At 33.0% G+C, this 13840-nt stretch overlaps 1 protein-coding gene across 1 annotated transcript in view; it reads right to left on the bottom strand.

The window, feature by feature from the left end:
* Positions 1-13548, bottom strand: part of LOC127857648 (tetraspanin-18-like) — a 30175-nt gene extending 16627 nt beyond the window's left edge. The window contains exon 1 of the mRNA XM_052394223.1: positions 13507-13548. The gene's annotated coding sequence lies outside the window, so the exon portion shown is untranslated. The remainder of the gene's footprint in view (positions 1-13506) is intronic.
* Positions 13549-13840: the final 292 nt, after the last annotated feature.

Below are 13840 nucleotides of genomic sequence, written 5' to 3'. Positions count from 1 at the left end.
TTGAATTTTTCCGGTTTTTAAATCGTCAAAAGATGCATATAATTGATATTTAAGAGCATGGTCAATATTCAGTATTACTGTTTTCTCACAAGTATCATAACTACAGCGAAAATTTGCGAATCTGACACTTTTTTTTATTTTGTCAATTAACTGACACGTTAAAAGGCCCCTTTAATAAGAGATGATAAGAGTATATCAGTGAAGCAACGTATAACTGCAGACGAAACCAATGTTTTATGTGTTCATGGGTACTAAGTTTATATTGATTTAAAATACGTATCAGAACTCCTCGAGGCGTATGAAAGAATACATGTAATTGCTTTAAGCGCGCATCCATTAAAATTGATTCTGTTCATACACTGCATTGTTCAGTAGCTCGAGAAGTGTTGAATATTGAACTAAATAATCGCAAAATTTAATGTTGAATGCCAGACATTCAACCAACCGTGCACATTTCATTTCTTTATTTAAAACTATGCATTTAAAAAGAAATTTAACCTCTGATTTTCGGAATATGCTTTGTTTACAAACAAATATATAATTTGCAATCATATTCATTGAGTGTTAATAAACACGGAACAACCACTGGATTACTATTGATTTAGAAAGGCAATGATGCAACAGATGTTTGTACTTGCAACTTCTGTACATATGTTCATGAAAATATCTCACATTTACTGCATCATATTTGAATAGTAGTAAAAACCAAATATAGTGATATGTTTTCATAAAAATAAGTTATATTCGTATGCAACAAAATACAAAGCAATTATTGCATCATTACATGTTATCACTTAACTTGTATTAATAGTATTAATACTGCACTCAATTGTATTCTTATAACATATATTCAGAGGCGTCGGAGCTGGGGCGGCAGGGGCGGCATGGGCGGCATGGGCGGCAGGGGCGGCAGGGGCGACAGGGGCGGCGGCCGCCGCCCCAATATTTTCGGCAAAAGGGAAATTTCGGCAAAGACCTTTATTTATTTTTTTTCCATTTCAATACCCGTATATTTGAAAATATCTTTACCCCCAAGCAAGGTAATCACGCTTTCGCGGTAATGACACGTGTATTGTTGTTTGCCATCACCCGCCCGCGGTAGTGTACGTGTCAATTATGTTGTTAATTGATCGATCTCTTTTATAACAATAATCCCTTTATTCTTGAGTAATTAAATCTGGGAATCTTTAATTGTTGGTATGATCTAAGCCTTTGCTTCTTTTTATTTATATAAAGGAAAGTATGACATGAAACAAATGTGCCGATATCCAATAGTCCTCAATTATCACAAAATTAAAGATACCTCAAGATACCTGAATTAATTGAAATAACTGAAAGTAAATCGATAATTCTAAAAAACGTATTTAATGTTTTTTACCACTTTTTTGTGTCATTTCAATATGTATACTCCAAACCAACGAATTTCCAATTTTCAAAACGGAATTGCGGGAAAAAAATTCCGAATAACGGTATTTTAACCCACATGATCCCTATCTTTGTGTTGCCTGCAACAAAGTACAAACTGCGACATATAGAGATCACTTCTCCATCGATTGTCTGTCTGTCACAACTTTTGTCATTCACAATATGCCTGTAATAGACGTGTATAAGGTCAGGTATCAGGCATAAAAAGGCACCAGAATGCGCCATTTGATGCTAAAATTTGAAAAAAAAATTCAGGGGAAAGCTCCGGACCCCCACCAACGGGAGGGGAATACCCCCTCCCATACCCAACCCCTCCGCCGCCCCAATGTCAATTTGCTTCCGACGCCCCTGATATTCCAAGTTAACACTATTTCAATCGCTAGAGGTAATGGATACTAAGAACAGCAGTGAATAAAGCCCCTTCCCCATTCCAGCTACCCCTACCCATCACTTTTTCTTCCCATTACCCACGCCGCTTACGAAAAAATATTGAACTCGCATTTAAATCACATTCGAGGGTATTGATAGAATTAATATATTATTTCACTAACTTGCTAACATGTTAGTTTCTCATGAATGGGCAACACACATGAAATGTTGATTATGATAAGGCAAAGTAAATATCAGTTCAACCCAACGTAATTCAGGTATTACAGTTAAACCCAGCGTAATTCAGGTATTACAGTTAAACCCAACGTAATTCAGGTATTACAGTTAAAACCAACGTAATTCAGGTATTACAGTTAAACCTAACGTAATTCAGGAATTAAACTTCAACCCAACGTATTTCAGGAATGTTAACAACGCTTAACCTCTTTGTTAGGAGAAGTATAATACAATAATAGCGTCACGGACATATATTTCCTTATAGAAGTGGAACCCACGCTTTCACGAGAGCCTAAACACAACATTTTTTGAATTAATTGATGATCATGTTTTGACTGATAAACGGATACACTTTAAACCATATAAAATATTGTTCTAATTAATTGTTTCTTTATGTTAACTTAATTGTTTCGTTGCCAACGTTTAGTGTTTTTTTTCCATATTTTAAGATGACACCGTAATACTTTCTTAAAGGGACTTTTTCAATGATAACTTGTGTTTGTTTTTAGACTGTTATTAAAGGGGCCTTTTCACGTTTTGGTAAATTGCCAAAATTAAAAAAAGTTTTCTAAGATTCGCAAATTTCGTTTTAGTTATGATATTTGTGAGAAAGCAATAAAACTGAACATTTGCCATGCTCTTAAATATCCATTAAATGCATCTTTTGACGATTTAAAAAAACTGACAATTATAAAGCGTTGCAACGCGAAACGATTGAATAATTTAGAGAGTTATGTTGTTGTCGTTTTATTTTGTGAAACTTATAGGATTGCTTATATAAAGTATAAAATACATCCCTCATTGTATGAGTACGGATGGTCGAGCGGTCTAAGCGGTAGACATTTAGTCCAGGACTCCAGGGTTCAGTGGTTCGAGCCCTGTTGAGGGTTACTTTTTTTCTTTTTTAAATTATATTATTGTTTTTTTTTTTAATGTTTACATTTACCATAAAGCATTTAAATACACACTTCAATACATGCCAGATCTGTGATAAGGCCCTTTAAATACATTACAAACAAAGCTATAATATAAGAACATTTAAACAATAATATTAATTAAAAAGTCTTTTTTTAACCAAACGCTTATTCCCGATTTGAAATTGTGCGTTTTTGCAAAATTTTCGATGAAAAGCGTAATAATTCATAATCAATGCTTTATTATTTTACCGGTTTCGATTTATTCAATTAATTAAACAAACTTATATATTTTATTACTTTTAAGGCACGAGTGTTAATTGCTCGTTTGAATCAACTGTTTAATTATACAATCTTGTTCAAATTTATGACAATTTTGAAAAAATTGTGTTGTTGTTTTTTCATTGTAAACAAATCCTTCTTTAAACGACATCTTTTGCCTTCTACAGTACTGTAACTCCCCCGCACACGCGCTATAGTTGATTTATAAAATTGATCGCCAACTCAAGTACACGTCAACAGGTCATGTCCTTGCAAATGAAGATATTTATTGAAAATGCGCATACCTATTGAAAATTTCGTGAATTGAAGGAATGAGGTAGTATGTAGGCAGAATGAAGCAAGCAAAAGAAGTCATAAAATAAGGCAATGAAGAATTGGCGGAGTAAGGAAAAATGAGGAAACACCATACAGCAAATAAGAGCTACATATTGTTTAATTGAAACTTACCACTATTAATATTCCCTTCGCAACAAGATACAATACTGACTATTCCTCTACTTAGCGAAATGTTTAGTTGACTTTTTTCCTGCACGTTTTTGTTTATCCCGATAAGACTTTATAAATCCCACGCGTCTTTAAAGCCAGGTAATGTAATTGACCAGTCGCCAACTCCGCCCACATTTTGTCGATCAGCCAATCAGATATCGATTTTTCACACACCCCTCAGCAACGCTTATCTGGCCGCCATTTTGTCCGACAAACAAAGCGTGTTGTACATATGGAATGGACGTAATTTTTAAGAGTTTACACAGATTTTATATCAAATGCATGATCATTACTGTTCGATCATTATTCAAAATTGTAGGTGCTATACATACTTTATAAAAGGTTATTATTTTATCTTTATTTCTTGAACATATGAACGAGTAATGAGAAAACAAACACAATAAATAGTTTAACCACACCAGGTGTGTGTTCTATAAAACGTGTTATACCGTTTGATGCACAATATTATTAAGCAGTTCGGGCAACATAATAATTGCCACACGTGCTTATTAATCTCAGCGTAATTGTCGATGATTAATAAGTAACAGTATGTTGCGTGGATCTCAGAATGAAGGAACATTAAGGCATTGTTAGGTACTGTACACAAGAAAAGAAAACTATTTAATGACTTAAATGATTTCCAATTATATATTTATTTTCTGCGGATCATAAACAAGGGAAATCATTATAAATTGTTAACTTAAATATTGTTTTAACAACAAAAAGGTGATTTCAACGCGGCTTAGCCAGCTTCAAGCGACTTCAAGTGTAAAATGTACGGCTTATAATACAACAACAACATTTCTAATACAACATATATTGATACGGGGAGAAATGTGAAAATTGCAATTAACATATAAGGGCCATCTTGTTATAAATAAGCAAATGCATAATATGCTAAATGTATTCAATTCGAATGTTCGTGAACAGCACCGTAATACCAACATTTCATTTTTTGATAGTGAAATGTAACAGGTTCGCATTAAACATAAATGAAATAAAATGCATATTAGACTATCTGTTAATGAAACCACGAAATTAGGCATGTATTAAATTATGGTTACAATCAAAATTTAATTTATATCCAAATAAAAAAAAATCGGTGTCTTTTTAAAAATAACACAATAAAACAAAGATCTAAACATTTTTAAAAAACAAAAAAACCATCATGATATGGATATGTCATTTGCATTTAATAAAAGTATTTTCAAAATTATATATGAATAGCCACCGGGTTCACTGTCAGACGGTTGAATACAAGTTCAAAATCAATATGAAATAAATGCTCATTTTTACAACGGATTTTTCATCACCTCCCTATATAATATGTATAAGAAACGTTTCTGATAGTCAGTCTGCCGTTAACTCATTTATTTTGATTACGCCATTTCTCTCTAAAGTGTTTATGATTGTATTAACGTTTTACAAAGCAGTTTAGGTTAGTGTGCGGCTTTAATAATTTATTTTATAGAAAAGAGCATAAAACATCATTACAAATATAGAATTTCCCTCACGTAATCCGCTATAATTGCGATCTGCTTGTCGGAGTTTTCTAATCACTAGACCACGTGACTATGTGGGCGGAGCGATCGATAATTTGGCGACTGGTCAATTCCACGAGCTTGCGCAAACGGCAAACTGATAACAATTTTTAATTCATGCGGGGCATTTAGTCACTCGACGACCAATATCAATACCATCAATGTGACTATTACAATTAAATCGCGTGACGATGACAGGGCCCACACGTTTTTATTGCGAAATATTGGGTAGGGATAGAAAAATGTACAAAAGTTTTTTTACATATAAACATAATTATAGGTTGTGCGATAAATCCAATCGATTTACAGTTGACCCCAAAACACTCCTATTTTATTGAATTAAAACATACTCGTGGTTGATGTCATATTAACCATATTTAGGATAGAAACATTGATTGGTTTCTAGTGTGATACTATATAGAATTAAAGGGATGGAAAAAAAAAGTTTTACATTGTCATTATTTTGTCATATTGTGTCTCAAAATTTCGCATGTTTATTTTTAATGCGGCTTTTAAATAACAACACAAATGTATTCCCCAGTCGTTATAGATAAATAGGCTATATATTTTAAATACAGATAATCAATTTTTAGAAACATAATATAACGGAATATGACGGAAAGTCTACAAAAGCTGTTCAAAATTAAGATCACAATACTGACAACGCCCGTCACTTGGATGTCAAACACCAAACCAGCCAACCAAAGGTTAAACACAAATATCGAATTCCTCCATTTCATCATATCAGATAACGTCCATATTAAAGCGTCAAGTAAAAGGGAATGTTACTGAGTTACGCGAGTACAAACAAGGACATTAAACCTTGCCAGTGTATAGTAAATCTCGGGTGAACCGCGTCGCCAGCATTCATTTCCTCTCGTTGAAGATACCGAGTTATGTCCATTAAGAATATCAATGAGTGTAATCAAGTGATATTCAAGATGGCGACGTCCACGGCGAGACAGTTATTTCTCGCCGTTTTATACCCTTTATTACTTTTGTTTAATTTTTAAATGACGCTAACTTTCCAGCCATATAAGTAAATAGGTGATTAGCATTTATTTCGTATTAAAATTCGCTTCATATCTATACTTAACTCCAAGAAAAATTTCTTAGTGGAGCTGTTATAAGGTCATCGCGCTATGAAATTTCGCAGCGAATAAGGTCGAGATATAAAGTGAATATTAATACGAAATAAACACTTGCAACTTTCTTGCTGATATGGCTGGAAAGTGAGCGGCATTTACAAATTAAATACAAGTTATAAGTGGTACACAACGGCGAAAAATACCTGCCAGTCATGGACGCCGCCATATTGACTATAACGTGATTATGCCCTCTTGAATATGATTGATATTTCTGATAAGGTACTTACAAGTGCAGACAGAACAATTTTTTATTAAAGACGTACATGTTTAAAAAGTACATGGGTACTTTATTCATATTGATTTGAAATACGTATTCGAACTGAATCAATACATGAAAGTGCTAATGGTATTAGTTCATATAACTGCTGATAGAGACGATAAACACAAAACAAAAACTTAACGCGCGCATCCATTAAAAATGACTCTGAGCATACACTTAATGGTTCAGTAGCTCGGGAAGAGTTTAATATGTAACTCAATAATTTCCAAATGTAATGTTGAACGCCTGAAATTCAACCGTGCGTTCACATTTCATTTTTATTTAAAACCATGAATTTTAAAATAACGTTAACCGCTGATTTTTGGAAACTGCTGTTGGTTTTTTCAAACAACAATATAACTTGCAATCATATTCATAGATTGTAAATAAACACTGAACAACCACTGGATTACTATTGATTCAGAAAGGCAATGCATGCAACAGATGTTTGTACTTGCAACTCATGTACATATGCAATAACTCGCCTTAGCTGCATCATATTTGAATAGTAGGAAAAACCAAATATAATGATATGTTTTCATAAAAATGTATTATATTCGTATGCAACAAAATACAAAGCAATTATTGCATCATTACATTTAATCACTTAACTTGTATTAATAGTGTTAATACTGCACTCATTTATAGTCTTATAACATATATTCTAATTTAAACCTATTTCAATCGCTAGAGGTTATGGATACTAAGAATAGCAGTGAATAAAGCCCCTTCTCCAGTTCAACTACCCTTACCCATCACGCCCCATTTCCATCACCACCGCCGCTTACCAGAAAACATTGAACTCGCATTTAAATTAAATTTGAGGGTATTGGTAGGAAGAATATATTATTTCAATAACTTACTAACATGTTAGTTTCTCGTGTATGGGCAACACACATGAAATGTTGATTATGATAAGGCAAAGTAAATATCAGTTCATCCCAACGTAATTCAGGTATTACAGTTAAACCCAACGTAATTCAGGTATTACAGTTAAAACCCAACGTAATTCAGGTATTACAGTTAAACCTAACGTAATTCAGGAATGACAGTTAAACCCAACGTGTTTCAGGAATGACAGTTAAACCCAACGTAATTCAGGAATTACAGTTAAACCCACCGTGTTTCAGGAATGACAGTTAAACCCAACGTAATTCAGGAATTCAAGTTAAACCCAACGTAATTCAGGAATTCAAGTTAAACCCAACGTAATTCAGGAATTCAAGTTAAACCCAACGTATTTAAGGAATGTTAACAACGCTAAACCTCTTCGTTTGGAGAATTATAACACAATAAAATCGTCATGGACATGTATTTCCTTGTAGTAGGTGGAACTCACGCGTTCACGAGAGCCTAAACACAACATGTTTTGAATTAATTGATGATCACGTTTTGACTGATAAACGGATACACTTTAAACCATATGAAATAATTATATAATTCATTTTTTAAGTAATTATTTCACTATGTTTATTTAATTGTTTGGTTGTCAACGTTTTAGTAGTTTTCTTTTTCTTTTATATTTAGAGATGACACTGTACATACTTTCTGCAGGGAACTTGTACAATATTACTTGTGCTTGTTTTTAACTGTTATTAAGTACATTTACAAACAAAACTATAATATAAGAACGTTTAAAGAATAAAAAGGTATTTTTCACAGAACGCGTATTCCCAAATCGAAATTGAGCATTCATGTAAAATATTCGATGAAAAGCGTAATAATACATAATCAACGCTTTATCATTTTGCCGGTTTCGATTTATGCAATTGATTAAACAAACAGATATATTTGATAACTTTTTAGGCACGAGTGTTATTTGCTTGTTCGAAGTAAAGTAAGTATGCACGATTTTGTCAAATAATTATGAATATATATAAAATGTGTAAAAAAAACTTATTATATGTATATTTCAATATAAATTAAAATAAAAGTTATGGAAAACATGTGTCGAAAAATGAGAAATAAGCCGATATTTAATTCTCATAATGAAAATGTCTGTACAGTTGAATTTGCCAGCATGTATATCATGCATGTACGATGTGAGTCTAAATTTAGTTTTACGGATCATTTTTATTTCCTGCAACGATATATATTCATACGACACACGAACACTAACTCCGATCCTAATAAAAAGAGGAATGCTTCGGTTATTGTAGGAAAATATGTACGAAATATCTTCGTCACAATCGGCTCGGGGCGCTAATTTGTCTTTGCTGCATTTTATGAAACATGTCTTAAATGTATAAATACAATATAGTTTATTCGTATTTTAGGGCCTCCAGACCAGAATACACATATTCAGCATATACATGTATTATAACTATACACAAAACATCGTGTATTTACATATGGTACTACAAATGAGATTAAGAAATAAAGCAACATATATAATACAAAATAATCACATGGTAACAAAAATGTATGTATATACATATGCATTATTTTTCCGTTTCGGTAATATAATTCAATCGGTAGTTGGATCATTATTTCCGCCGATAAATGTTTTTCTTAGCAAAGTTGCTTTATGCAAAAATTTAGCTAGTGACCATATATTGTCTTTGCTAGACAGACATCATACTAAAACACAATCTTGCCTATTGTGTGTTATTGTAACATATTTTATCAATATATTACAATTTTACACATGACACAATCGTGCATACTCACTTTGACTGCAGACATTCTTGTTCAAATTAATGACAATTTTGAGACAATTGTATTTTTGGTGACATTGTAAACAAATCCCATGTTAAACATTTCTCAAGGCTACTTTAACGTCCCCGCACACGCGCTATTGTTGATTTATAAAATTGATCGCCAACTCACATTCACGTCACATGCAATAGGTCATGTCCTTTCAAATGAAGATATATTGAGCATGCTTATGTCTATTGAAAATACCCGCGAGGGTTGTCCGAACTACGCGACAGTTGTGTGACATTTATTGGTAAACATAGGTATGGTTTTAGTATTGTTTTCGTTAAATCGATTGCTATTGCTTCATTATTGACCCCATTTAAACTATATATTTACAGGAATGCAATAACAACTTTAGAATGTGAATAGATTTCCATTTTACAATACTATTACGCGCTGATATGATTTTTTATGCTCCCTGAAAATATTTTCGGTGGAGCATATAGTTGTCAGTTTGTAGTTCCTTCCTTCCGTCACACTCCGTTATTCCTTCCTTCCGTCACACTCCGTTATTCCTTCCTTCCGTCACACTTTTGCTACCGTTTCTCATAGCGCCTTCAATACTTTACCAATCGCTTTCATATTTGGCATGTAGGTACCTTGCATGGACCTCTACCTTTTGATGAGGTTTGAGGTCACTGGTGTCAAGGTCAAGGTCACCGAGGCTAATAATAGACTTCCTTCTGTCACACTTTTGCTACTGTTTCTCATAGCACCTTCAATACTTAACCTATCGCTTTCATATTTAGAATGTAGGTACCTTGCATGGACCTCTACCTTTTGATGAGGTTTGAGGTCACTGGGGTCAAGGTCAAGGTCACCGAGGCTAAAAATAGACTTCCTACTGTCACACGTTTGCTACCATTTCTCATAGCGCCTTCAATACTTAACCAATCGATTTCATATTTGGCATGTAGGTACCTTGCATGGACCTCTACCTTTTGATGAGGTTTGAGGTTACTGGGGTCAAGGTCACCGAGGCTAATAATAGACTTCCTTCTGTCACACTTTTGCCACCGTTTCTCATAGTGCCTTCAATACTTTACCAATCGCTTTCATATTTGGCATGTAGGTACCTTGCATGGACCTCTACATTTGATGAGGTTTGAGGTCACTGGGTCAAGGTCACCGAGGCTAATAATAGATTTTTTATGTGTTTATTAACACATACATTGACAAAGCGCATCATCGGAAAGCATCCATCAGTTTTACTGATATTCTTGTTTTTACATAATTAGTAAACGTATCAAAACGAGGAAAGTAAGATGCACGGACAGAAAACATGATGTGTCAAACTTAAATATTCGCGTATCCTTATGTTGTTAACAAAAAACGTTCATGCCTGCAAATGATATATATTTTTATGATGTTATGGAAAATGCATCTATTATATCGTTCATACATATGAACTGACATTCACCATTTGACTTACATGTGAAATGAACATACCTTTTTAATACAGTTAACACAATAAAATGAAAACTCACACGTTAAGTTTATCCGCTTTGTAGTTTTAAATGAACTTCGTTCTTCACGAGCACTGAGCAAAACACAATGTTGAGTATTCACAGTAGGGGATGAATTTAACATAAACTAAGTTATATTCATTGGCGGTACACCTCGCTTTTACTATTGATGTTTAAAGCGTCCGATACTATAAATAGCATAACAATAAGCAGACAAGAATGCGATTAGCTGTCGGTATTTACAACCGATACACAAATGCTTCGTCAACCAATTTGTGGCAATGACTTATGAATACGTTTAAACGAATTTCGTTTTGATACTTAACACGAGATCAGCTTAATTTTTTCTTCAAGGTTCTTAATTTAATGCTTTAAAAGACGTCACTATTGTACACCCCTTGGCCTACCGGGTGCAAGGCGGACATAATATACACTACAAAACATCATCCTCATACTTTGTTGATTGGAAGAAGCGGGTATCACTAGTATTTGCCAATATAAAACAAATCCTCTTCGGCTTTCGAACATTACTCCCCAAATATTTGTATGCACGTTCACGAATACGCCTTTATATGTGTGTGTTTTAACTACGATATTGATTAAACGTTTTATTTAAAATACGCAATGACTGTAATCTAAAATTATTGATATTCTAGTTTATGACATAACTTCGATATTAAATAGAAGAACAATTTTGCCCTCACTTGTACTTCTATCGATTACGATGCTTTGTTGCTGTTGTTCTTGTTCTTGTATATAGTTTTCTTTTAAATGAATAAAAAAACAATAGACTAATAATTATCGCAATAATGACCAACTAACAAGTCAATATATAACATTTAAATATACAAACGTTTTCAATTGAATCGCACATCACATCCAAAATATTCAAAAATACGTCGAGCAGAACGAGTATAAAGTTCACAACATCTACTTACCTTAAAGCGGGTATATACGATTTTTTATATGTGTTTTATTGTAATATATTGATAGAATATGTTACAATTACACAAAATAGGCAAGAAAAATTATACATTAAAGCCGAATTTCATAAAATGCAGCAAAGACAAATTAGCGGCCCGAGCCGATTGTGACGTACATATTTTCCTACAATAACCGAAGCATTCGTCTTTGTATTAGGATTGGAGTTAGTGTTCGTGTGTCGTATGAATAGATATCATTGCAGGAATTCAAATAAACCGTTAAACTAAGTTAAGATTCACATCGTACATGTATGATATACATGCTGGCGAATTCGGCTGTACAGCCGTTTTTAATTTCAGATTTAAATATCTGGCTTATTTCGCATTTTTCGACACATGTTCTTCTTAACTTTTATTTTAATTTATATTGAAATATATATATATATATATATATATATATATATATATATATATATATATATATATATATATATATAATACGTTTTTTACACATTTTATATAAATTCATAAATATTTGACAAAATCGTATATACCCGCTTAAAAAAATGTTACTCTCGGCTCATAAATATTTCGCACAGAATTGATCAGATAATTAGCCTGAATGTACGCTGGGAAAACAGATAACTAAATATAAACATAAGTAGACGGGATGACTCTTGCGCCAAGGGCAAAACACAAATCGATTTAATTAACAAAAGTATCAAGCGTGACATCTTCAGAAACCTTATTATATTCTTCTAAATGATGGTATATGACGAACTCTGATAAACAAGAGTAAATTAAGAAAACAACTTTATTTTGTCTCGTCAAATAAGTATATAATATGCAAACTGCTCGATTTCACAATTATAAACAAGGAATACAGGCACAGTAATTATGATCAGCACTGACGTTATGAGAAGAACATATAGGTGGCTTTAAACGTTTACGTTTTTTCAAACTAAGTAATCGACATTTCGGAAAATGCATTTACCAAGTAGATTTATGCATGAGTATGGCAATCATTATTCACAATTTATGGCGTACAAATAATTCAAATTATTTTTTTTTAAATGCATAAATGCGATTTTTGTGGTACAAAACGCCAGATACATTATATGTTGTAATAGGGTATACCCGTTACATAGAATATATTGTAGACACACGTTCTTTTAGGAAGTTTGTAAAAATCTATGTGTTACATCTGGAATGGTTCAATTGATATAAAGGCTGAATTGTGACCGGGAAGTCCTGGATTCGAACCCAAGCAGCAAAGTGTTCTCAATACCTTTCAAAACCACGTTCAAAACTGGTTCTTCATAAGAAACGGACTCGATAATGTAATAGCGGATATTCATAATTCTATCCGTCTCTGTTCATTACATGCTTATCCACCTCGTTGAATATTTAACTAGATGAATTGTGAACCGATACTGTGCATTTACAAATTATTAAATTAATAATGTTAAAGTATTGATTTAAACTCTAGACGTATTGATTTAAACTCTCGGAACATCGTCATGCGTTTGCTTAGTTGAATAAAGTAATAACCTACGAATAAGGACAAAATGCACAACTTCTTTATTGCCTGGTATTTATTGTTTTATGTAATGCATTCGTTACTTACAGTTTAAAACAAACACATGCACAATCTAACTGTTCTAACAACTATCAAGTGTCTAAAACGTAAAAACGAATCAATAAGAGTTCTTTGAGAAAATAAAAAAATATATATAAAAAGAAAACACACCCTCACCTTGATTGATACACTTCTATATTCCTATAAGAAAGCGAAAGGGTGGTTAACGATGTCAACTACAGTGTGGCCAAGAACGATTTTAAATTTGACAGTTTATTTGCAATAAGTGTCACCCCTTCATTCGGCTTACCGCTGTTTAATGCACCAACGATTCGCTATGATAAAACATTAAGTAGTGGTTGCAGGGCCTAAATGTAGCGTAAAATGTTAATAATGGTGACACTGGTATGTACAGGTCATTACTTATTTATCCGTGATGCTTAGACATAAACCATACTATACTTAATGGTTTGCACTAGTTTCTGACATTTAGTATCAGTAGGCAATATGG

Source organism: Dreissena polymorpha, chromosome 14 (genome assembly GCF_020536995.1).
Source record: "Dreissena polymorpha isolate Duluth1 chromosome 14, UMN_Dpol_1.0, whole genome shotgun sequence".
NCBI lineage: Eukaryota > Metazoa > Mollusca > Bivalvia > Myida > Dreissenidae > Dreissena > Dreissena polymorpha.
This window is presented reverse-complemented; position numbering and strand designations above follow the sequence as displayed.